Raw genomic sequence first — 22,839 nt, forward strand, 5'->3', positions numbered from 1 at the left:
AATCCCAATCTGTTTGGTGAGAAAGAAAATAGCTGTTCCAAATATTTTGTTCTCCAGAGATAAAAACGCAGATGTCCATTTACATCTAAAAGATGTAGCATGTCCTCTCTTTTATTAAAAAAGTACGGAAGAAGAGAGGCAAATGAATTGTTTGAATGACATTTGATTCAGATGGCTTCTTAGGTAAGAAAGATATCATAAAGTGGCTCTGTCTTTGTGAAAAATAATGTAAGGTGATTTGGATGACAGAGCCTGGAGTTCAGAAATTTACCTTGCAGATATAATAGCTACTAGGAATGCTGTTTTCCAAGACAAATTTTTTAAATAAGACTTAGCTGATTGTTCAAAGGGTTATTGGGTTAACCCTTGGAGTACAGCTGTTAAATCCCAAGGAGGTGAAAGGTCTTTCACTGGAGGTCTTAAGTAGGAAGGTGCCTTTAAGAAAAGCCTTGCACAATTTAGTAGAAGCTAAAGAGAAGGCATTTTCTCCGGAGTGAACATTAGACGTAGCTGATAACTGTAATTTGGTTGTAGATAAACTAGCACCTTCTTGGAAAGTAGATGTCAAAAATTCTAGAGCCACAGATATAGGAGCAGTGAAAGGATCAAATTGAGAATCTTTTCCATTTACTCCTATAGATCCTCCTTGCAGAAGCTTTCTGGATGATAGAAATATTCGTCAGACTGAGGAAGAAAACCTGGGTAGTCTAGCTTTTAATGGAATTGGAGAAACCATGTGGTCAGTTTGAGGCCTGGGATATTGGGATGCTCATCCACGAAGGATGCAAGAGTAGGTCTGGACTCAAATCCAGTATCCATGGAGGATATCAAGATGAGATGAGACCAAAGGAAGGGAACCTGGCGGGGCCAAAGGGGGCAATGAGGACAACTGAGCTCTTCAAATGAAGTGCTTTCTGTAAAAATTTTGGAATCAGACATAATGGGGGATTAGCATAAAGGAGACCAGTGGGCCAAACATGGACTAGATCATCTTTCATTGACTCCTCGGAGGGAAGATTAGGGCAAACAATCTGCTGCATTTGTTGTTGTGGGGAGATGCAAAGAGACTTCATTAAGGTTGATTCCAACAACGGAAAATCCTCTCTGCCACTGATTGATCAAGAGACCACTCTTGAGGCATCAAAATGGACATGCTGAGTTTGTCTGCAAGTAAGCTGGACTTCCCCAGTATATGCATTGCCATAAGAAAGTGGTTGGAGGAGATCGTCCTCTACCAGATTCTCATTGCCTCTTGACAAAAGGGATAAGACCAGGATGTACCAAACCACAGACATGTTGGTTTGTATCACAATGGTCCTTAGAGGAGGAACATCTTGAAAGGCCTGCAATGCTAGTAGGACTGCTCTCATGTCTAGAACACTGACACTGAAATTGGTCTATTGGAGGCACCACTTGCCTTGGACCATCTGTTCCAAGAAATGACCCCCCCCCCCCAATGGGGAGGCAGTCACGTTTACTATGGCTACTGGAGAAGACAGAATAAAAACAGCCAAGGTAAACTTCATCCATCTTAATCTAGCAACGCACATGATCCTTGTAGACTTGAGTGAGTTTGACTGAGAAGGACAAAGGATGATGCAGGCTAGACCAATGAACAGCTAGAGTCCATTGAAAAACACACATATAAAAACAGGCCATTGGAAATAGAAGTTATGTTCTTACCATAACGTTCCATGTTAGTTGTCTTCTTCTCGCCTTCTTCTTACTGGATGGGTTCGGAGCCGACCTCGGCTCCGACTCGGCCACTCTAAAAGCTCGAGAGTTGGTTCCACCGGCTCGAGGCTCCCCTTATATCCCACAATGCTAGGCGTGAGTTACCTCAGATCTCGTTTGTAAGCTAACCCCAGCTTATAATAGTATGAGAATAACTATAAACAAAGTCCACCTCTAACCAGGGAGAAAGAAGGGTGACCTATATCCTCATCCAGGAAATATGCACAACAGCATATGCCTAATAAAAGAGGTGGTAGAAAGAGAGGTCACAATCACAACTCCTCTAGGTCTGTCCAGGCCAGGGAGCAGGAGGGTGGGACGCAAGAAGAAGCGAGAAGAAGACAACTAACATGGAACGTTATGGTAAGAACATAACTTCTATATGTTAAGTTGTCTATCTCGCCTTCATTCTTGCTGGATGGGACCGCGTCCCTAGCACCTTGTCCCGGGTGGCCTAACGGAACAGACTCCTGAGAACAGTGGAACCAAAGTTAGCTCTATGCCTAGAAGCTAAATCCAACTTATAATGAGAAATGAAAGTGTGAGGAGTAGCCCAAGTAGCCGCTGCACAATTGGTGTCAATAGGCAGTCTGTCTTGGAAGGCTAAAGAAGTAGCCAAAGCTCTGGTGGAATGGGCCTTAGGTTTATTAGGCAGCTTTTGGTGTCTAATTTCATATACAAGGGAAATCAGAGATGTTAGCCATCTAGATAATGATACCTTTGAAACTGAAAGTCCCTTTCTGCCTTCTGCATAGGAAACAAACAGCTGGTCAGATTTTCTGAATTGTTTTGTTCTATCCAAATAGTACCTCAACTGACGATGAACATCTAGCCAGTGTAATTTTTGTTCAGACCTATTGGAATATTCTGGAAAAAAAAACAGGGAGGTCAATGCTTTGATTTAGATTTGACGTTGAGACTACCTTAGGCAAAAAGGACGGGTTCGTTCGTAAGGATACCCTGTCCTTATGAAACAATAGATAAGGAGGTCGACAGCTGAGTGCCTGAAGTTCTGAAACTCTTCTAGCTGAAGTAATAGCTACCAGAAAGAGAGTCTTCCATGATAGCAATTTTAAAGAACAGGAGGCTGCAGGTTCGAAAGGGGGAAGAATCAAAGAAGTAAGAACTAAATTTAGGTCCCAAGGAGAAGGAGGATTTCTTATAGGAGGTCTGAGAAGAAAAACTCCTTTCAAAAAGGCTTTGCAAAGCTTGTGGGACATTAAGGCAGACTCAGAAATACCCACATGAAAGTTAGAAATAGCTGCCAATTGAACTTTAAGAGTAGAGGGAGATGAACCTGCATGGAAGAGTTCAGCTAGAAAATCAAGGACTATTTGGATGGAAGCAGTGAAAGGATCTATGTCCCTTCCTTGAGCCCAATATGTGAAACGTTTCCACTTACTCAAATAAATCTTCCGAGTGGAAGATTTATGGGAAGCTATCAAAATATCTCGAACGGAGTGAGATAACTGAGGAAGCCTGGCTAAGGTTGGAACTGGAGGAACCAAGCAGTGAGGTTCAGAGAGGGGAGGGAGCGATGTAACTGACCCGACTGATGGATCAAAAGATCTGGAACTAGGTCCAGATGCCAAGGTCGCTCCAATAGAAACTGATGTAGAAAGGGGAACCACACCTGTCGAGGCCAGTAAGGAGCAATGAGGATCAATGAGGCCTTCTGAGCGATAGCTTTCTGTATCACTTGAGAGATTAGTGGGAAGGGAGGAAATGCATACAGAAGTCCCCGGGCCAAACTTGGACTAGAGCGTCTCTGCTGGGTTGGCCTGGTAAAGGGAATAGAGTGAAATAATCTCTGCACTTGCTGTTTTGGGGAGTAGCAAAAAGATCGCAGCATGGCTGACCCCACTTGAGGAAATTTCTCTCACAACAGAGTCTTTCAGAGACCACTCGTGAGGCATGAGGATAGCTCTGCTCAACTTGTCCGCGATTTGATTGGACTTCCCGGGGATGTGCGTTGCTATCAGAAACCGCTGAGAAGAAATCGCCCATTGCCACAATCTGAGTGCTTCTCGACACAGGGGGTAGGACCTGGTTCCGCCTTGTTTGTTGATGTACCACACTACAGACATATTGTCTGTCTGGATTGCAATCGTTCCCAAGGGAAGAGAGTCTTGAAAGGCTTGCAATGCTAAAAGCACTGCTCTCATCTCCAGAACATTTATGTGCAAGTGGCATTCGTTTGGTTGCCATGTGCCCTGGACCGTCCTGCCCTGATAATGCCCCCCCCACCCGATCAGGGAGGCGTCCGTTGTCAGAGTAGCAACTGGAGGGGGTGGAACAAAGGGTCTTCCCAACAAGAGCTGAGGGGAAGACCTCCACCACATGAGATGATTTCTGCGCCTGCGTGATCATAATGGTGTGGGACATTGGAAGTTGCTGGTATGACCATTGTGTAAAGAGCATCCATTGAAGGATTCGCATGTGGAATCTGGCTAATGGAAGCAGAGGTATGGCCGCCATAATTCCCAACACTTTCAGCACTAACCTGGCTTTGATTCTGTTGTTGTTGAAAAGGAGTGAGACCAGTTTGTGTATGTCTGTTATTCTCTGATCTGTTAGTCTCGCAGACATGTCTACTGTGTCTAGATTTGCGCCTATGAAGGTAATAGTACGACAAGGCGACAAAACAGACTTTTCGCAATTTATTGAAATGCCTAACTTTTGACAAATGCGAAAGGTGTAATCCCTGGCCATCAGAAGGAGATGCTTGGTGGGAGCTGTGAGGAGCCAGTCGTCCAAATATGGAAACACCTGGAATCCTTGTCGTCTCAGGTGAGAAGCTACCACTGCCATGCATTTGGTAAACACCCGGGGGGCAGTAGTGAGACCAAAGGGCAGGGCCCTGAATTGAAAATGACTGGTTCCCAGCCTGAAGCGGAGGAATCTTCTGGAGCGTCTGTTCATTTTTATGTGATAGTACGCATCCTGAAGGTCTATAGAGCACATCCAGTTTCCTTTTCCCAATAGGGGAAGGATGGACTGCAGCGTGACCATCCGAAATCTTGTTTTCTTGACTGATCTGTTCAAGATACTGAGATCCAAAATTGGTCTCCAGTCCCCTGTTTTCTTTGGAACTAAAAAGAACCTTGAGTAGATTCCGGATCCTTGCTGGTCTGCTGGAACTGGTTGAATTGCTCTTTTTGCAAGCAGCTTTGAAATTTCCAAAACCGCTAGATCCCTTTGAGCGGGTGGAACATCTGGAAGGGATTTTTGATTGGTTCGAATGCGAAGAAAGGGATAGAATAGCCTTGAAATGACGGACTGTACCCATTTGTCTTGAGTCAGGGATAGCCAGGCTTCTGGGTACAGTGACAATCTTCCCCGACTGCCTCGAAGGTGAGCAGCCGGGCAACACCTCAGGGATGCTGAAAGGGCTTATCAGAGAAGGCTTCTCGATTGCCCTGGTTCTGGAGCCCCTGCCTCGAGGCGACGTCTACCATTGTTATTCCCACCTCTGTCTCTGGCGGGGAAACGACTTTGTGCGTCAGGCGAAGTCCCTTGAGATTGTTTACGGAACCACATTTTCCCACTTTTCTGGCCTTTGGGGTAAGGCCTAGAAGGAGTAGAAAACGGACTCCGCCGGCAGAAAGAGTCTTGCCATCAGTCTCGCACCTAGTCAAGGTTTCTTTCACTTGAGGACCAAAGAGAGATGATCCATCAAACGGGGAATTAGTGAAAGACGTCTTGAAGGGGTCCACTAAATTGCATAGCCGCATCCAGGCATGCCTACATAAGGCCACACCCGTCCCTGCGGCCCTACTCGCTCCATCAGCCGCATAAGAAAGGAGGCGCATGGAGGAGTTGGCTATGGAGTTAAGGGTAGCCAGCTGAGTGTTCATCTTATCTTGAAAACCCGCAGCTGTAGGGTCCTTCAACATGTCACTCGCTTCTTTAATCAAGTCCCTTTGAAGACGAGTAAAATGGCACAGGTAGTTCAGCGACGCATAGCAAATGTCGCTGACGAGAACATCCGCTTCCGTACCTGTCCATGGACCTAGATTCCTTGTTAGGTGGATGGACAGGTACTGAAGGATCAGCTAGTTCCTTCTTAGTGGCAGCAGCTACCACCATAGCATCCACAGAGACTCCTTTTGTCAAGAACTGTTTGTCTGCTGGTGCGTTATGAATTTTGAGGGTCTCCTGGGAGTGGGGTCCACTGAATCAGGAGCCGTCCATGCCTTTTAGCTACCACCTGCATGAGGGGGTCAAAGCGGGGAGACACCCAGGAGGTGGAAGGACGAGAGCCAAACGCCTCAAGGTACACAGATTCATCCTCCGAAGGGTTGAGGGCTGGCCAATTTCCCTCTGTTTGAGGATTTCGAGAATGTCTGCAAAGAGACATCTTCAGAAGGGGAACGGGGAACCCTCGGAATCATCTAAATCTGTGTCAGATGTGATGGACTCAGGTGAGTCAATGTGTTTCCTCTTACACTTCCTCTTCCGAGGGGGCTCTTCTGCCAAATCAGGAGAGGCCTCGGAAGAGGATGAAATCCCCACAGGGGTTCCTGAGGAGCTGGCTCTCTGCGGTCCGGGATGAGGGAGTGAGTCGACTTGACCTGAGGCACCGTGAGGGAGGGCCGGACGGAGCCGACTGTGGAGTAGAGCCAGGCTCTAACACACTCCGCATGACCTCGAACGCACCCCTGTCAGGCAAAGCCAGAGGTCCCGCTCCGAGAAGCTGAGAACCTCCCTCGGCACCGACAGTGATGGCTCGAGGCCGATGTCGGAGCCGAACTCACCAGCGCCAAGCTCCGAGAGGAAGAGCGGGTCGGACAAGGGTCCGATGCCACTCACCCCTCGAGCCGACGAGGAAGTTCGCCGAGATTCTTCGAAGAAGAAATCGAGCCAACGACGGAGCCGAAGACATCTGTATCGGCTCCGGCTACCACAGTCTCGGTTCAACGCCCGGCTCCGAGCTCAACGGAGTCGGAGGAGGAACATATTGATGGACAGGGGCAGGCATCAACTGATGAGTCGGGCTCTGAAGCATTTGGGCCAGTGCCTCGGACTTAAGAAGTCGACTCACTACACTCTGAAGGTCATGATCCGACAGCCTCGATGACCTAGAGGAGTGAGATTTATGGCTCCGTTCAGACAGCAGAGGAGATGCTGGAGCCGAATGAACGGAGCCAAGGGATGGTGACCTAGATCTCTTCCTAGATGTCGGCTCCGAAGGTCTGGTCGGAGCCGACAGGGAATACTACCTCGGCTCCAGCCGGAGCCGAGGGAACCACAGAAGCTGTAGACTCATCGGCTCCAGCCGGAGCCGATGCAGACATAGGTTTTGCAGCTTTAGGTCTCGGCTCAGTAGCTGGAGCCGAGGACCTAGAAGCCTTGGAGGGCTTCCCAGAGACAGAAAGGGAATCCTCAGGCTTAAGTAGACCCCTTAGGATCAACTTGTTCTTTCTTTCCTGCAGGACCCTGGGGCTGAAGCCGTGGCATACAGCACAGGAGTCCTGCAGGTGCAAAGGCCCCAGGCAGTAGACACAAGAAGTGTGACCGTCTGTCAGAGACATTTTCTGACAGCATGCATCACACTTCTTGTAGCCTGAGACCTTTGTGTCTTTAGACATCCTAGACAAGAAAGTGTAATCACACACACTCAGTCAGACACACTGATTACACTAATCTTGTTTTAAAACTCAAAAATAAAACAATTAACTAAAAGTTTTAATTAAGAACAACACACACACACCACTAGGGAATGGGGAAAGGCCAGAAGGCCCGAGAGAGAACTTTAAAGTTCTTGTGGGAAAAACGGATTTTCCGAAAAACAAGGGTAGAAATCCACTAAACTAAGGGAAAAGTAGTTAAACTTAAAAATATAGGGGTTTAAGTATTCTAATTTTACAGAAATACACTTACCAACAAGCCGGTAGAAAAACCAACACCTCGATCGCTGTAGCGGCAAACGAGATCTGAGGTAACTCACGCCTAGCATTGTGGGATATAAGGGGAGCCTCGAGCCGGTGGAACCAACTCTCGAGCTTTTAGAGTGGCCGAGTCGGAGCCGAGGTCGGCTCCGAACCCATCCAGCAAGAATGAAGGCGAGATAGACAACTTAACATCTAAGGTTATGGTCACTGCCATCAAACCTAGAGACTGAAGGAAAAGTCTGGGGGGAGGAGAAGGGTGAACAAGAATTTGCGGGTCTATATCACATAGTCAAAGTTATGTAACTTCGAACACCTAATGGTCGCACCATTATGTTCGAAGTTACATAGCTTTGACTACCTAAAAAAAAAAAAAAAAACAACGGACAACAAAATAAACTGTTGTAAGCAGGGGGCAAGCCTCCCTGCAGTCCCACACCCCCCACTACTTAAATATACCAACTCGGAGATCGCACCACATTGAAGTGAATGGAAACCTCCTCCTATGGAGATTTCCATTCACATGCTTGAACTTTTACAAATTCAAACATATGGTCTCAACCATATGTGGTTCGAACTTGTAAAAGTTCGATGACGTGCTAGGAACCTGAATTTGCTGTGCTTAAAACTTGATTGTGTTCACATGATGTAAAGGAAGGAGGGCTATCTGACTTAATGTGTTCAACTGAGCACCTGTGAACTGCAGGCTCTGTATAGGTTGTACATGAGATTTGGAGGTGTTGACTGAAATGCCTAGCCTTTAACAAAGTTGGACCAAATAGTCCCAGGACTGCTCTAGGAGATGCCTGGTTGGGGTGGTGAGAAGCCAGTGGTCTAGATATGGAAAAACTCAGAATCTTGCAGTCTCAGGTGAGCTGCTACCACTGCCATACACTTAGTCAATGCTCTGGGGGCTGTGGTGAGCCCAAAGGGCAAGGCTCTGAAGTGACAGTTACTAGCTCCCAACCAAAAGTCAGAAATCTTCAGGCTTGTCTGTTCATCTTGATGTGATAGTACGCATCCTGCAGATTGATTGAGCATATCTAATCGTCCTTGTGGAAAAGAGGCAGAATGGACTGAACTGTGACCAGTCTGAACTTTGACTTCTTCACAAATTGGTTCAGTTTAAAATAGATCCAGAATTAGTTTCATGTCCCCATTTTTCTTGAGCACTACAAAGAACATTGAGTAAGCTTACCTCCTGGGTGACTCTTGTCTAGCAGCTTTTGACTCTCTTGAGCTTCAGCTTCTCTCTGACTGGGTAGGACATCGGGAAGCCTTCTTTTATTTGGGGGAATCAGGAAAAATGGTATGTAATAACCTGTGGATATTATTTTCAGCACCCAAGAATCTTTAGTTATAGAAGCTCAGCCCCCAGAGGTTGGTAGTCGGACAACCCTTCAGGTATGCTGAAAAGGTTTATGCAAACAAGAATATCAGAAACCCTGGTTCTGTGGGCCTATCCTGCCATGAGGATGGCATCTTCCATTTGAAGTCCCCTCTGCCTCTGGAATTGTTGTCCCTGTGTGAATCCTGGAAAGATCCCTGGAACTTAAGGAACCACATTTTCTTTCCTCCTCTTGGATTACAGCAAAAGGACCACTGAGGGGTAGAAAAGTGAATCCCTACAGCAGACAGGGTCTCTCCATCCTCTTCACTCCAGGAAAGCATTTCTTTCACAGCTGGGCCAAATAAAGATGTTCTAGCAAAAGAAGCACTGATGAAGGAAGACTTGAAAGGCTCTGCAAAGTCACATAAATGCATCCAGGCATGCCTATTAACAGCTATGCCTGAATTGGCAACCCTTTAGGTACCCTCTGCAGCATGGGATATTAACCTCATTGACACACTGGAAAAACACAATAGAGTGGCCACCTGTGAAGATTACCTTTTATAGTCCACCACAGTGCATTGGACTTCCCAATATATTTACTACTCTACCAGAGGGCCAGTCCAGTACTGGCAGTAGAGGAGTACAGAAGAACGATGAGCATCTAAAGAAAAATTGACTAAACAAAATGGTGACTGTTTTGCTAGTTCTTCTTCTAAAGACTGTAATGTTAACCCCGTGTCTTCCCACTTGTGGGAAGATTGGTTAAACAGTAAATATTCTATTGTTAATGATGAAAATTGTTGGATGCATCAGAGGAAATGGTTTCATATCATACCATGTTAATAGGCTGCAAGATTTTATGCTTAAATACAAAACCTTAGGTACAGACAATGAACATCTGAAAGACTGTATTAATAGAGGTGTGGTCCTTAAAGGACTTAGTTTACAAGTATCCCAATAATGTGATAGAAGACTCTGAATTTCATCTAAAGCTTCTCAAGATTTTTGGTACATATAGTTTTGATATTATGGGAGCTATAATTAAGCAGAATAAGACCGAGAGATGAAACTTTTTGAATACACTGAATTTACTAATAAATGTTATTAGTAATGATTTAATGTACAGAGTAGAAGATAGGGAGAAATATGATTGTATTAAGACCAATATAGAAGAAAAGTGTTCTTTTCTAATCAAAAGGAAATATAAAAAACTTGAAAGAGATCGGTTAGAATATGAACAGGGGTGTTGTTACCCTAAGCCTACAGTCCCCAGGGTCCCCCTTTCCAATATGATAGGATTGTTAAAACATCCTTGGATTATAAGGCTTATTATCGACAGAGGAGGGGAAGAAGAAAGTATTTCTAGGTGAATGACTAAGTCACACGAACACTATGACAATAACAATCAATTTGACATTTATGATCCTTTAAAATGTCCTCCTATAAGTAGGACGGAAAGGTTAAAAAACAAGAACACAGTTTATTAAAATTACAAAAACAGGGGTAGGGTACCACCTGAGAGGAGAGTTTAAAGCGGGATTGTTTATTAATGGCAATACAGAAGAAGTGCCTAGGGAGAGGTCCTTGACTAGAGAAGAGCAGATTTTGCAGGATGGCTACAAATTTACCTATCGCAATTTTAATACATTTAATTATAGTTGTGAAGTGAATAAAATCTATTTTAAGTTGTTTAATAAAGGTCTGAAGTTCATTCCTAACAAGAAGAGTGATACTAGTCATGCATTAATATATCTGATATTATTTATTAGGAAGAAAAATCTAGAACTTATGTTCTTAGAGAATTCTTTGGAGGAGAATTTAGGAAAGATCCTTAAAAAGAAAAGCATTTTCCCCAGCAGTCCCCTCCCAACTTAAGAAAATGTAGTAAAGAAGGAACTTACAGAGGCTTTACAGCATAACAACATTTTCTCTAACCTCCCATCAGAAGAAAGGCTTTTAGTGGAAGAATTGAGAAATAATAAACAAATTAGAGTTATGAATCCAGACAAGAGGGCTAGGATAGTATTGATGGATAATATGCTCTATGTGGGTATAATGATGGACATTTTGAACAACGAAGACAAATACTCTAGGGTTTCAAAAACTGAAGTAAATGTGGCTTGTTACACAATAGACTTCACTCTCAAGGAATATTTATTTGAAGGTATGATAGATAAGGATGCATGTAATTAATTATTTGTGGATAGAAAGACCTACCATCCCATCTATTTTTAGAATCTCCAAAGTCCATAAGAATGTGATAGATCCTCCACTTATGCCCATTGTGGCCGAAAATGGGTCAAAGACTTACCCTTTAGCAAAATATCTGGATAATAAACTAAAGAAGATATGGATTGATCATGCAGGGATCTTAAAAGGCTTGTGGGATTTCCTAAAAAAAGTATTAGAGCCGAATTATATGATGAGGAGTTGATTCTTCTGATGATAGATATTGTAGACTTATTCTCTGTTATGCCACATGACACTTGAGCTAGAATGATTTGAAGAAGCCCTAAGGGAAGTGAGAGGCCTGAATGATAATGAATTTAGGGTGTGTGTTGAATTAATGGAGTTAGCACTTAAGAATAATTTTATTCATTTTGATGGTGAATATTACAAACAGGAAAGTGGTGGCAATGGGGCATGTTGTGCCCCCACCTATGTGAATATAGTAGTACAGGTTTGAGAAAATAAATTTGTGTTTAAATCCCCATTTCTTAAATATTTAAAATACTGTAAATGATATTTGGACAATATATGTATTTTTGGAGTGGTCCAGAGGAAAAGAATTAGGGAGTTTATAGGTTCCACCACTGACTTTCTTAAGTTTACCTACAGCATTTCTAAAGATTCAATGAACTACTTGGATGTAAATATACAGAAAGTTGAACATCCACAGGGATTTAAATCTAGAGGATATTGGAACGAGACATATACTCCTACCTTTACTATACTAGTGCCCATCCTTATAGGTAAAAGAGAAGTATTGTCAAAGGACAATTCATTTGGGCATCGAGAATGACTACTAGTGATCAATATTTTAGTAATAAATGTGCATTATTAAAAATATATATTTCTGGAGAGAAAATACCATCATTACTGGTGGAAGAAGTGTTAAAGGAGGTTAAGGAAGTTAGAAAAGACAAATTTGCCCCTATTTTATGGAAAGAATTTGTAAGTACCAAAGTACCAGAACATCAGTGTTTTGAAATTGACAGGCAGGAGTGTAAAAAATAAAAAGGGGCCTTAGTTTTCAACCACAATTGTGAAGCAAACCTTATTAAAAATATTACTATGGAAGAGATTTGCTAGCTTTTCAGCTCTAGACACAATTTTCAAGCAGCCTATTAAATTTGTATTTAAGAAAACATACAACATTAAGGACATTTTAGAGCATGATAATTATAAGTGCAAGGTTTTTAATAAGAGAAGAGTTGGTACATTTAAGTGTGGAGCTTGCACTCAGTGTCCCTTTGTATCAAATTGTAAAACTCTACATGTTAAAAGTAGAAATAAATACATAGAGGCTAGGACCTTCACGAATTGTGATAGTGTAGGAGTTATTTACCTTGACTTGTGTCAAAATGTGATGCATTTTATGTAGGGAAAACTGGACGCAAGCTCAGAAGAAGGCTATACGAACTAATGTAAGAAATTAGGATTAAAGAAGGTACAAAGGCTTTATTCAAGCATACCTTAATTTGTAAGTAGGCGACATTTACTTTTCGGTATACGAATAAATAATACAGGACCCTAGAGGGAGACCATGGAAGACAAGGACAGAATACAGGGAGATACAATGGCAACTTTTTCTGGAAACCAGCAGAGTCCCTGGTTTACATGAATATGTCTCCCTTGCCCCGTCCTTAAGCTTAGAGCAGCCAGATTATACATTTTTTCATTATGTCTGCATTAGCACATAAGGGTGTTTATTCAAATGTTTTAATTTGACTTTTTAGTAAATTTCCTTCATTAAGACACTAGATGGAGGTAGTGGTTCATGTTTTAATGCAGCTTGACTGTATTTGTGATTATGTTTATATTAGCTTATAACATTTTTTCACATGAATTGTAGGATGAAATTTGTATGTTTTAATACATGTGTTTATTTATGTATTATAAATATGTTCAAATTTTTTTAGAATGTTTTAACTGTCAGAATGGTTTTGGGTTAGTGATTTGAAAATTGTTATTCTGAAACTTTTTTCCAACTGTTTTTAATGGTGATTTGTCAATTAGAGTTAATTAACTGCAACTGTATTTAAAGAATTGTGGATAGTTCGTTTGATATCTGACTAAGTCCTATGTATAGGTATGAAAAAGCTGTGAGTCAGTTAATGTGTTAAAGGATTGTATTGGAATAAATAGTTTATTTCTGCCTTTACTTCTGGGTGCTTTCTAGACCTCTTACAGTGCCTATTGTAGTTTTTTTTTTCCTTTGGAGTTGTTGTCCACACGTGACGCATTTTCTTGCCTCCTCTTGGATTACAGGAAAAGGACCATTGAGGGGTAGAAAAGCAAATCCCTATGGCAGACAGGGTCTTTCCATCCTGGTCATTCCAAGAAAGCATTTCTTTCACAGCTGGGTTAAATAAAGATGTTCCATCAAAACAAGCACTGATGAAAGAACACTTAAAAGGTTCTGCAAAGTCACATAAACACATCCAGACATGTCTCCTAACAGCTACGCCTGAACTGGCAGCCCGTGAGGTACCCTCAGCAGCATGGGATATTAACCTCATGGACACATTATAAATAGACAATACAGTGGCCAGCAGTGAAAATTACCTTTTATAGTCCTTCACAGACATGGACTCTGAGATGGATTTGCAGAGTTCATTGGTTAAATCCCATTGTAGTCTTGTGATGTGTGCTAAGTAATTCAGGGACCTCAAAGCAAAGGTCGCTGAAGCAAAGATGTGCTTTCTGAACCTATCCAACACCCTGATCTCTTTATTAGGGGGTGAACTGAAGTACTCTGCTCTGCTAGCTCCTTTTTGGTGGCTGCTACCACAAACATAGCCTCAACACTGACCCCTTTACTCCAATGCAATCTGTCCTTTGGTGGTACCAAAAATTTGTCTGGGCATCCGGGAATAGGTTCAACAGAATCCGGTTCTTTCCATGCCTGGCAAGAGAGTAAATCAATAAGTTCATCTGTCAGGGGATTCACCCAAAATGTAGATGGGCCGGACCCAAAAACTTCCAGAAAAAAACTACTCCTCCAGGGAGGGAGCATCTGAAGACCATCCACCTTTTATTTAACAATCTCAAGGATGTCTATGAAGGAAACGTCATCCAGTGGAGATCTGGGGGACCCTTCCCCTTCATCAAAGTCAGTAGCTTCAGTGGGAGACTCAATTGGGGAACCTATGCGTCTCCTTTTGCATGTTTCTTCACCGGGGACCTCTTCAGTGGGATGGTCTGAAGACGTATCTGAGGAGAGGGGAAATTTCGCAATGAGAACTGTCTGGATGCTACATGGTACCAGCTATCTCTGTGGAGTAGGTCTGAGTGGATCAGAGCTCAGACCTGAAGGAGGAAGAGCAGTAGGATTCAAAGAGGAGAGAGAGTAGTCAAATCTCTCGGTCAAGAGAGGACCCTCTCCACTACCCTGAAGGCAAACGGACCAGGAGAAGCCATGGCTTACCGCACAGGAGCTACAAACCTCAACAATTAAGAGAAGGAGGATTAATAGGAAAAATTAGAAGAGGAGTTTTTAAAATACTTTCTACTCACAACTAAATTTAAGAACCCAAATGTAGCTGTTTGAGAAGGATCCACATCTGTGTGAGGTGGCGACAAATGAGATCTGAGGTATTGCTAGATGACTGGGGCATTATGGGTAGAGGGAGGAATTTGTGAGTTTAATCCAAAAGTCTAGTTTATGCGGCTGAGTCAGATCCGAGGTAGGATCCGATACCCAAATGCTGAGGAACGAATAAAAAGGACAACATCAGATACCCCGGTAAGTGGTGGGATACATTGCTGTGAGCTGCCCATCTCTAGTGCTTACCTCATGGTCATTCACTAATTACTGACTGCATTTTCCTGCAACCAACTGCTGCTTTAGTGGGTCCCCACACAGTCATGAATAATCATGGGGCACCTAGCTGCCACTGGTATAATGGCCACTGATGCCTAAAGCTGACTATGTACTGGGTTGATGAGGCTTAACAGCTGGGTTGCATGTGGGAGAGGTTCATAGTGCGTGGTCTGATGTTTGCGGCATATGCAGGTTTTGTCTGTATGCATGTAATCAAAAGGTAGCAAAGAGATTTGCTATGCATATGGTCTAATGCAGGTGTTGTATGCATGCGTGTGTGAGTGATTGAGAGTGTGTGTGTGTGTGTGTGTGTGTGTGTGTGTGTGTGTGTGTGTGTGTGTGTGTGTGTGTGGTCAGTCAGTAGCACTATGCATTTCTATATGTACTTGCGTGCGAGTCTGTTTTGGAAAGGTCACAATGTGTATAGGGGAAGCCACAGTATATGTAGTAAAGATATATTTTGTGCATGTGTGTGTGTGTCTGAGTGGTCAAACACTGGTGATATATGTGTGTGTACCTGCATGGTTAAAAGGAAATTAATGATTAGGGTTTAGTGTGTGTGTGTGTGTGTGTGTGTGTGTGTGTGTGTGTGTGTGTGTGTGTGTGTGTGTGTGTGTGGTTGGAAGCTTGCTGTGTGACTAGATTTTGTATTTGCAAGTAAGATGTATGCAGGTAAAGGAAGATGGTGAGTGTCCGGTGTCTGGAAGGTCAGTGTGGGCTGTATGAAGTCTGTGTGAGATGGGTGTTTGTGCAATACTGTACCTATACTGGAAGGTCTCAAATCTAAGGGATCTCAGAGTTGCTTTTATAAGTTTGGGGGAAGCTGGGAATCCTGCCCCTTCCCTGTGAGATATGGAAGGGCTTGCTCCCATACATATGTTTTCTGCATGTGTGTGTGTGCTGTCACATGTCTGTGTACATATGTGTGTGTGCAAGTGCATGCTCATGAGAATTTAATGGGTAGGGATCCCAATGTGTAGATCATTGACTTTGTTTAATAGATGTGTGCTTTTTTAAAACTAAATACCTACTGACTAGACAACCATTGACATTTAGGACTTAACACCACTTGTTTTTTGAAAAGAACTATAAACTTTGCAAATGCTGTAACTTAGCTGAAGGGCTAGTATATGACTGACAAATGACTTCCTGATTAGTGAGATGTTCATTTAAAGATTGATATTAATCTGCAGTACCTATAAGGCTTCTTCAGTACAAGATTATAAACTTTGTCCTTACCTTGTTAAAAGCATACTTCCTACTAAGTTCTAATCAAAAGGAAATATAAAAAACTTGAAAGAGATCGGTTAGAATATGAACAGGGGTGTTGTTACCCTAAGCCTACAGCCCCCAGGGTCCCCCTTTCCAATATGATAGGATTGTTAAAACATCCTTGGATTATAAGGCTTATTATCGACAGAGGAGGGGAAGAAGAAAGTATTTCTAGGTGAATGACTAAGTCACACGAACACTATGACAATAACAATCAATTTGACATTTATGATCCTTTAAAATGTCCTCCTATAAGTAGGACGGAAAGGTTAAAAAACAAGAACACAGTTTATTAAAATTACAAAAACAGGGGTAGGGTACCACCTGAGAGGAGAGTTTAAAGCGGGGATTGTTTATTAATGGCAATACAGAAGAAGTGCCTAGGGAGAGGTCCTTGACTAGAGAAGAGCAGATTTTGCAGGATGGCTACAAATTTACCTATCGCAATTTTAATACATTTAATTATAGTTGTGAAGTGAATAAAATCTATTTTAAGTTGTTTAATAAAGGTCTGAAGTTCATTCCTAACAAGAAGAGTGATACTAGTCATGCATTAATATATCTGATATTATTTATTAGGAAGAAAAATCTAGAACTTATGTTCTTAGAGAATTCTTTGGAGGAGAATTTAGGAAAGATCCTTAAAAAGAAAAGCATTTTCCCCAGCAGTCCACTCCCAACTTAAGAATTTTGAAAATGTAGTAAAGAAGGAACTTACAGAGGCTTTACAGCATAACAAAATTTTCTCTAACCTCCCATCAGAAGAAAGGCTTTTAGTGGAAGAATTGAGAAATAATAAACAAATTAGAGTTATGAATCCAGACAAGAGGGCTAGGATAGTATTGATGGATAATATGCTCTATGTGGGTATAATGATGGACATTTTGAACAACGAAGACAAATACTCTAGGGTTTCAAAAACTGAAGTAAATGTGGCTTGTTACACAATAGACTTCACTCTCAAGGAATATTTATTTGAAGGTATGATAGATAAGGATGCATGTAATTAATTATTTGTGGATAGAAAGACCTACCATCCCATCTATTTTTAGAATCTCCAAAGTCCATAAGAATGTGATAGATCCTCCACTTATGCCCATTGTGGCCGAAAATGGGTCAAAGACTTACCCTTTAGCAAAATATCTGGATAATAAACTAAAGAAGATATGGATTGATCATGCAGGGATCTTAAAAGGCTTGTGGGATTTCCTAAAAAAAGTATTAGAGCCGAATTATATGATGAGGAGTTGATTCTTCTGATGATAGATATTGTAGACTTATTCTCTGTTATGCCACATGACACTTGAGCTAGAATGATTTGAAGAAGCCCTAAGGGAAGTGAGAGGCCTGAATGATAATGAATTTAGGGTGTGTGTTGAATTAATGGAGTTAGCACTTAAGAATAATTTTATTCATTTTGATGGTGAATATTACAAACAGGAAAGTGGGGTGGCAATGGGGGCATGTTGTGCCCCCACCTATGTGAATATAGTAGTACAGGTTTGAGAAAATAAATTTGTGTTTAAATCCCCATTTCTTAAATATTTAAAATACTGTAAATGATATTTGGACAATATATGTATTTTTGGAGTGGTCCAGAGGAAAAGAATTAGGGAGTTTATAGGTTCCACCACTGACTTTCTTAAGTTTACCTACAGCATTTCTAAAGATTCAATGAACTACTTGGATGTAAATATACAGAAAGTTGAACATCCACAGGGATTTAAATCTAGAGGATATTGGAACGAGACATATACTCCTACCTTTACTATACTAGTGCCCATCCTTATAGGTAAAAGAGAAGTATTGTCAAAGGACAATTCATTTGGGCATCGAGAATGACTACTAGTGATCAATATTTTAGTAATAAATGTGCATTATTAAAAAAATATATTTCTGGAGAGAAAATACCATCATTACTGGTGGAAGAAGTGTTAAAGGAGGTTAAGGAAGTTAGAAAAGACAAATTTGCCCCTATTTTATGGAAAGAATTTGTAAGTACCAAAGTACCAGAACATCAGTGTTTTGAAATTGACAGGCAGGAGTGTAAAAAATAAAAAGGGGCCTTAGTTTTCAACCACAATTGTGAAGCAAACCTTATTAAAAATATTACTATGGAAGAGATTTGCTAGCTTTTCAGCTCTAGACACAATTTTCAAGCAGCCTATTAAATTTGTATTTAAGAAAACATACAACATTAAGGACATTTTAGAGCATGATAATTATAAGTGCAAGGTTTTTAATAAGAGAAGAGTTGGTACATTTAAGTGTGGAGCTTGCACTCAGTGTCCCTTTGTATCAAATTGTAAAACTCTACATGTTAAAAGTAGAAATAAATACATAGAGGCTAGGACCTTCACGAATTGTGATAGTGTAGGAGTTATTTACCTTGACTTGTGTCAAAATGTGATGCATTTTATGTAGGGAAAACTGAACGCAAGCTCAGAAGAAGGCTATACGAACTAATGTAAGAAATTAGGATTAAAGAAGGTACAAAGGCTTTATTCAAGCATACCTTAATTTGTAAGTAGGCGACATTTACTTTTCGGTATACGAATAAATAATACAGGACCCTAGAGGGGGACCATGGAAGACAAGGACAGAATACAGGGAGATATAATGGCAACTTTTTCTGGAAACCAGCAGAGTCCCTGGTTTACATGAATATGTCTCCCTTGCCCCGTCCTTAAGCTTAGAGCAGCCAGATTATAAATTTTTTCATTATGTCTGCATTAGCACATAAGGGTGTTTATTCAAATGTTTTAATTTGACTTTTTAGTAAATTTCCTTCATTAAGACACTAGATGGAGGTAGTGGTTCATGTTTTAATGCAGCTTGACTGTATTTGTGATTATGTTTATATTAGCTTATAACATTTTTTCACATGAATTGTAGGATGAAATTTGTATGTTTTAATACATGTGTTTATTTATGTATTATAAATATGTTCAAATTTTTTTAGAATGTTTTAACTGTCAGAATGGTTTTGGGTTAGTGATTTGAAAATTGTTATTCTGAAACTTTTTTCCAACTGTTTTTAATGGTGATTTGTCAATTAGAGTTAATTAACTGCAACTGTATTTAAAGAATTGTGGATAGTTCGTTTGATATCTGACTAAGTCCTATGTATAGGCATGAAAAAGCTGTGAGTCAGTTAATGTGTTAAAGGATTGTATTGGAATAAATAGTTTATTTCTGCGTTTACTTCTGGGTGCTTTCTAGACCTCTTACAGTGCCTATTGTAGTTTTTTTTTTCCTTTGGAGTTGTTGTCCACACGTGACGCATTTTCTTGCCTCCTCTTGGATTACAGGAAAAGGACCATTGAGGGGTAGAAAAGCAAATCCCTATGGCAGACAGGGTCTTTCCATCCTGGTCATTCCAAGAAAGCATTTCTTTCACAGCTGGGTTAAATAAAGATGTTCCATCAAAACAAGCACTGATGAAAGAACACTTAAAAGGTTCTGCAAAGTCACATAAACACATCCAGACATGTCTCCTAACAGCTACGCCTGAACTGGCAGCCCGTGAGGTACCCTCAGCAGCATGGGATATTAACCTCATGGACACATTATAAATAGACAATACAGTGGCCAGCAGTGAAAATTACCTTTTATAGTCCTTCACAGACATGGACTCTGAGATGGATTTGCAGAGTTCATTGGTTAAATCCCATTGTAGTCTTGTGATGTGTGCTAAGTAATTCAGGGACCTCAAAGCAAAGGTCGCTGAAGCAAAGATGTGCTTTCTGAACCTATCCAACACCCTGATCTCTTTATTGGGGGGTGAACTGAGGAACTCTGCTCTGCTAGCTCCTTTTTGGTGGCTGCTACCACAAACATAGCCTCAACACTGACCCCTTTACTCCAATGCAATCTGTCCTTTGGTGGTACCAAAAATTTGTCTGGGTATCCGGGAATAGGTTCAACAGAATCCGGTTCTTTCCATGCCTGGCAAGAGAGTAAATCAATAAGTTCATCTGTCAGGGGATTCACCCAAAATGTAGATGGGCCGGACCCAAAAACTTCCAGAAAAAAACTACTCCTCCAGGGAGGGAGCATCTGAAGACCATCCACCTTTTATTTAACAATCTCAAGGATGTCTATGAAGGAAACTTCATCCAGTGGAGATCTGGGGGACCCTTCCCCTTCATCAAAGTCAGTAGCTTCAGTGGGAGACTCAATTGGGGAACCTATGCGTCTCCTTTTGCATGTTTCTTCACCGGGGACCTCTTCAGTGGGATGGTCTGAAGACGTATCTGAGGAGAGGGGAAATTCCTCAATGAGAACTGTCTGGATGCTACATGGTACCAGCTATCTCTGTGGAGTAGGTCTGAGTGGATCAGAGCTCAGACCTGAAGGAGGAAGAGCAGTAGGATTCAAAGAGGAGAGAGAGTAGTCAAATCTCTCGGTCAAGAGAGGACCCTCTCCACTACCCTGAAGGCAAACGGACCAGGAGAAGCCATGGCTTACCGCACAGGAGCTACAAACCTCAACAATTAAGAGAAGGAGGATTAATAGGAAAAATTAGAAGAGGAGTTTTTAAAATACTTTCTACTCACAACTAAATTTAAGAACCCAAATGTAGCTGTTTGAGAAGGATCCACATCTGTGTGAGGTGGCGACAAATGAGATCTGAGGTATTGCTAGATGACTGGGGCATTATGGGTAGAGGGAGGAATTTGTGAGTTTAATCCAAAAGTCTAGTTTATGCGGCTGAGTCAGATCCGAGGTAGGATCCGATACCCAAATGCTGAGGAACGAATGAAAAGGACAACATCAGATACCCCGGTAAGTGGTGGGATACATTGCTGTGAGCTGCCCATCTCTAGTGCTTACCTCATGGTCATTCACTAATTACTGACTGCATTTTCCTGCAACCAACTGCTGCTTTAGTGGGTCCCCACACAGTCATGAATAATCATGGGGCACCTAGCTGCCACTGGTATAATGGCCACTGATGCCTAAAGCTGACTATGTACTGGGTTGATGAGGCTTAACAGCTGGGTTGCATGTGGGAGAGGTTCATAGTGCGTGGTCTGATGTTTGCGGCATATGCAGGTTTTGTCTGTATGCATGTAATCAAAAGGTAGCAAAGAGATTTGCTATGCATATGGTCTAATGCAGGTGTTGTATGCATGCGTGTGTGAGTGATTGAGAGTGTGTGTGTGTGTGTGTGTGTGTGTGTGTGTGTGTGTGTGTGTGTGGTCAGTCAGTAGCACTATGCATTTCTATATGTACTTGCGTGCGAGTCTGTTTTGGAAAGGTCACAATGTGTATAGGGGAAGCCACAGTATATGTAGTAAAGATATATTTTGTGTATGTGTGTGTGTGTCTGAGTGGTCAAACACTGGTGATATATGTGTGTGTACCTGCATGGTTAAAAGGAAATGAATGATTAGGGTTTAGTGTGTGTGTGTGTGTGTGTGTGTGTGTGTGTGTGTGTGTGTGTGTGTGTGTGTGTGTGTGTGGTTGGAAGCTTGCTGTGTGACTAGATTTTGTATTTGCAAGTAAGATGTATGCAGGTAAAGGAAGATGGTGAGTGTCCGGTGTCTGGAAGGTCAGTGTGGGCTGTATGAAGTCTGTGTGAGATGGGTGTTTGTGCAATACTGTACCTATACTGGAAGGTCTCAAATCTAAGGGATCTCAGAGTTGCTTTTATAAGTTTGGGGGAAGCTGGGAATCCTGCCCCTTCCCTGTGAGATATGGAAGGGCTTGCTCCCATACATATGTTTTCTGCATGTGTGTGTGTGCTGTCACATGTCTGTGTACATATGTGTGTGTGCAAGTGCATGCTCATGAGAATTTAATGGGTAGGGATCCCAATGTGTAGATCATTGACTTTGTTTAATAGATGTGTGCTTTTTTAAAACTAAATACCTACTGACTAGACAACCATTGACATTTAGGACTTAACACCACTTGTTTTTGAAAAGAACTATAAACTTTGCAAATGCTGTAACTTAGCTGAAGGGCTAGTATATGACTCTGACAAATGACTTCCTGATTAGTGAGATGTTCATTTAAAGATTGATATTAATCTGCAGTACCTATAAGGCTTCTTCAGTACAAGATTATAAACTTTGTCCTTACCTTGTTAAAAGCATACTTCCTACTAATCGGAATTTCTTCGCCAACAAGACTTTTTAACCACTGAACTGGATTATTGAAGATCTGATCATTACTGGCTTTAATACTGCCATCAGATAAAACAAAAGCATTGTGACATGAACCCTAAAAAGAAATCATCCCCAGCATTAGGACGAAGATACAGAAATCATAAATTTACAAAATATTGTTATTTGTCTATGATTTAGCAGCACTTATAAGCATATCTTGTTGCTGTGAGGTATAAGTATAGGAGACACTAAAGGCATGACTATGCAGCAATAAGTATACTGATCTATTCATACAAAGCATTACTAATTATTACCACACTGAGTAATGTTAAAAAGGTAATTATTAGGAACTCATCCATTTTATCATAAACTATCCATGGCTACTATGTCAGTCAGCAGCTCTAGATGTCACTGCATAACGTATGCTGAGAAGAAGCAACTTTAAAG

General features: G+C 41.6%; 1 protein-coding gene across 1 annotated transcript in view; it reads right to left on the reverse strand.

Annotated features, from left to right (window-relative positions):
• ANKRD31 (ankyrin repeat domain 31) overlaps window positions 1-22,500 on the reverse strand; it is a 313,751-nt gene extending 291,251 nt beyond the window's left edge. The window contains exon 1 of the mRNA XM_044063955.1: window positions 22,367-22,500. The gene's annotated coding sequence lies outside the window, so the exon portion shown is untranslated. The remainder of the gene's footprint in view (window positions 1-22,366) is intronic.
• Between the last annotated feature and the right edge of the window lie 339 nt (window positions 22,501-22,839).

This window comes from Protopterus annectens, chromosome 2.part2, assembly GCF_019279795.1.
Source record: "Protopterus annectens isolate FY-2018-M chromosome 2.part2, PAN1.0, whole genome shotgun sequence".
In the NCBI taxonomy this organism is placed as follows: domain Eukaryota; kingdom Metazoa; phylum Chordata; order Ceratodontiformes; family Protopteridae; genus Protopterus; species Protopterus annectens.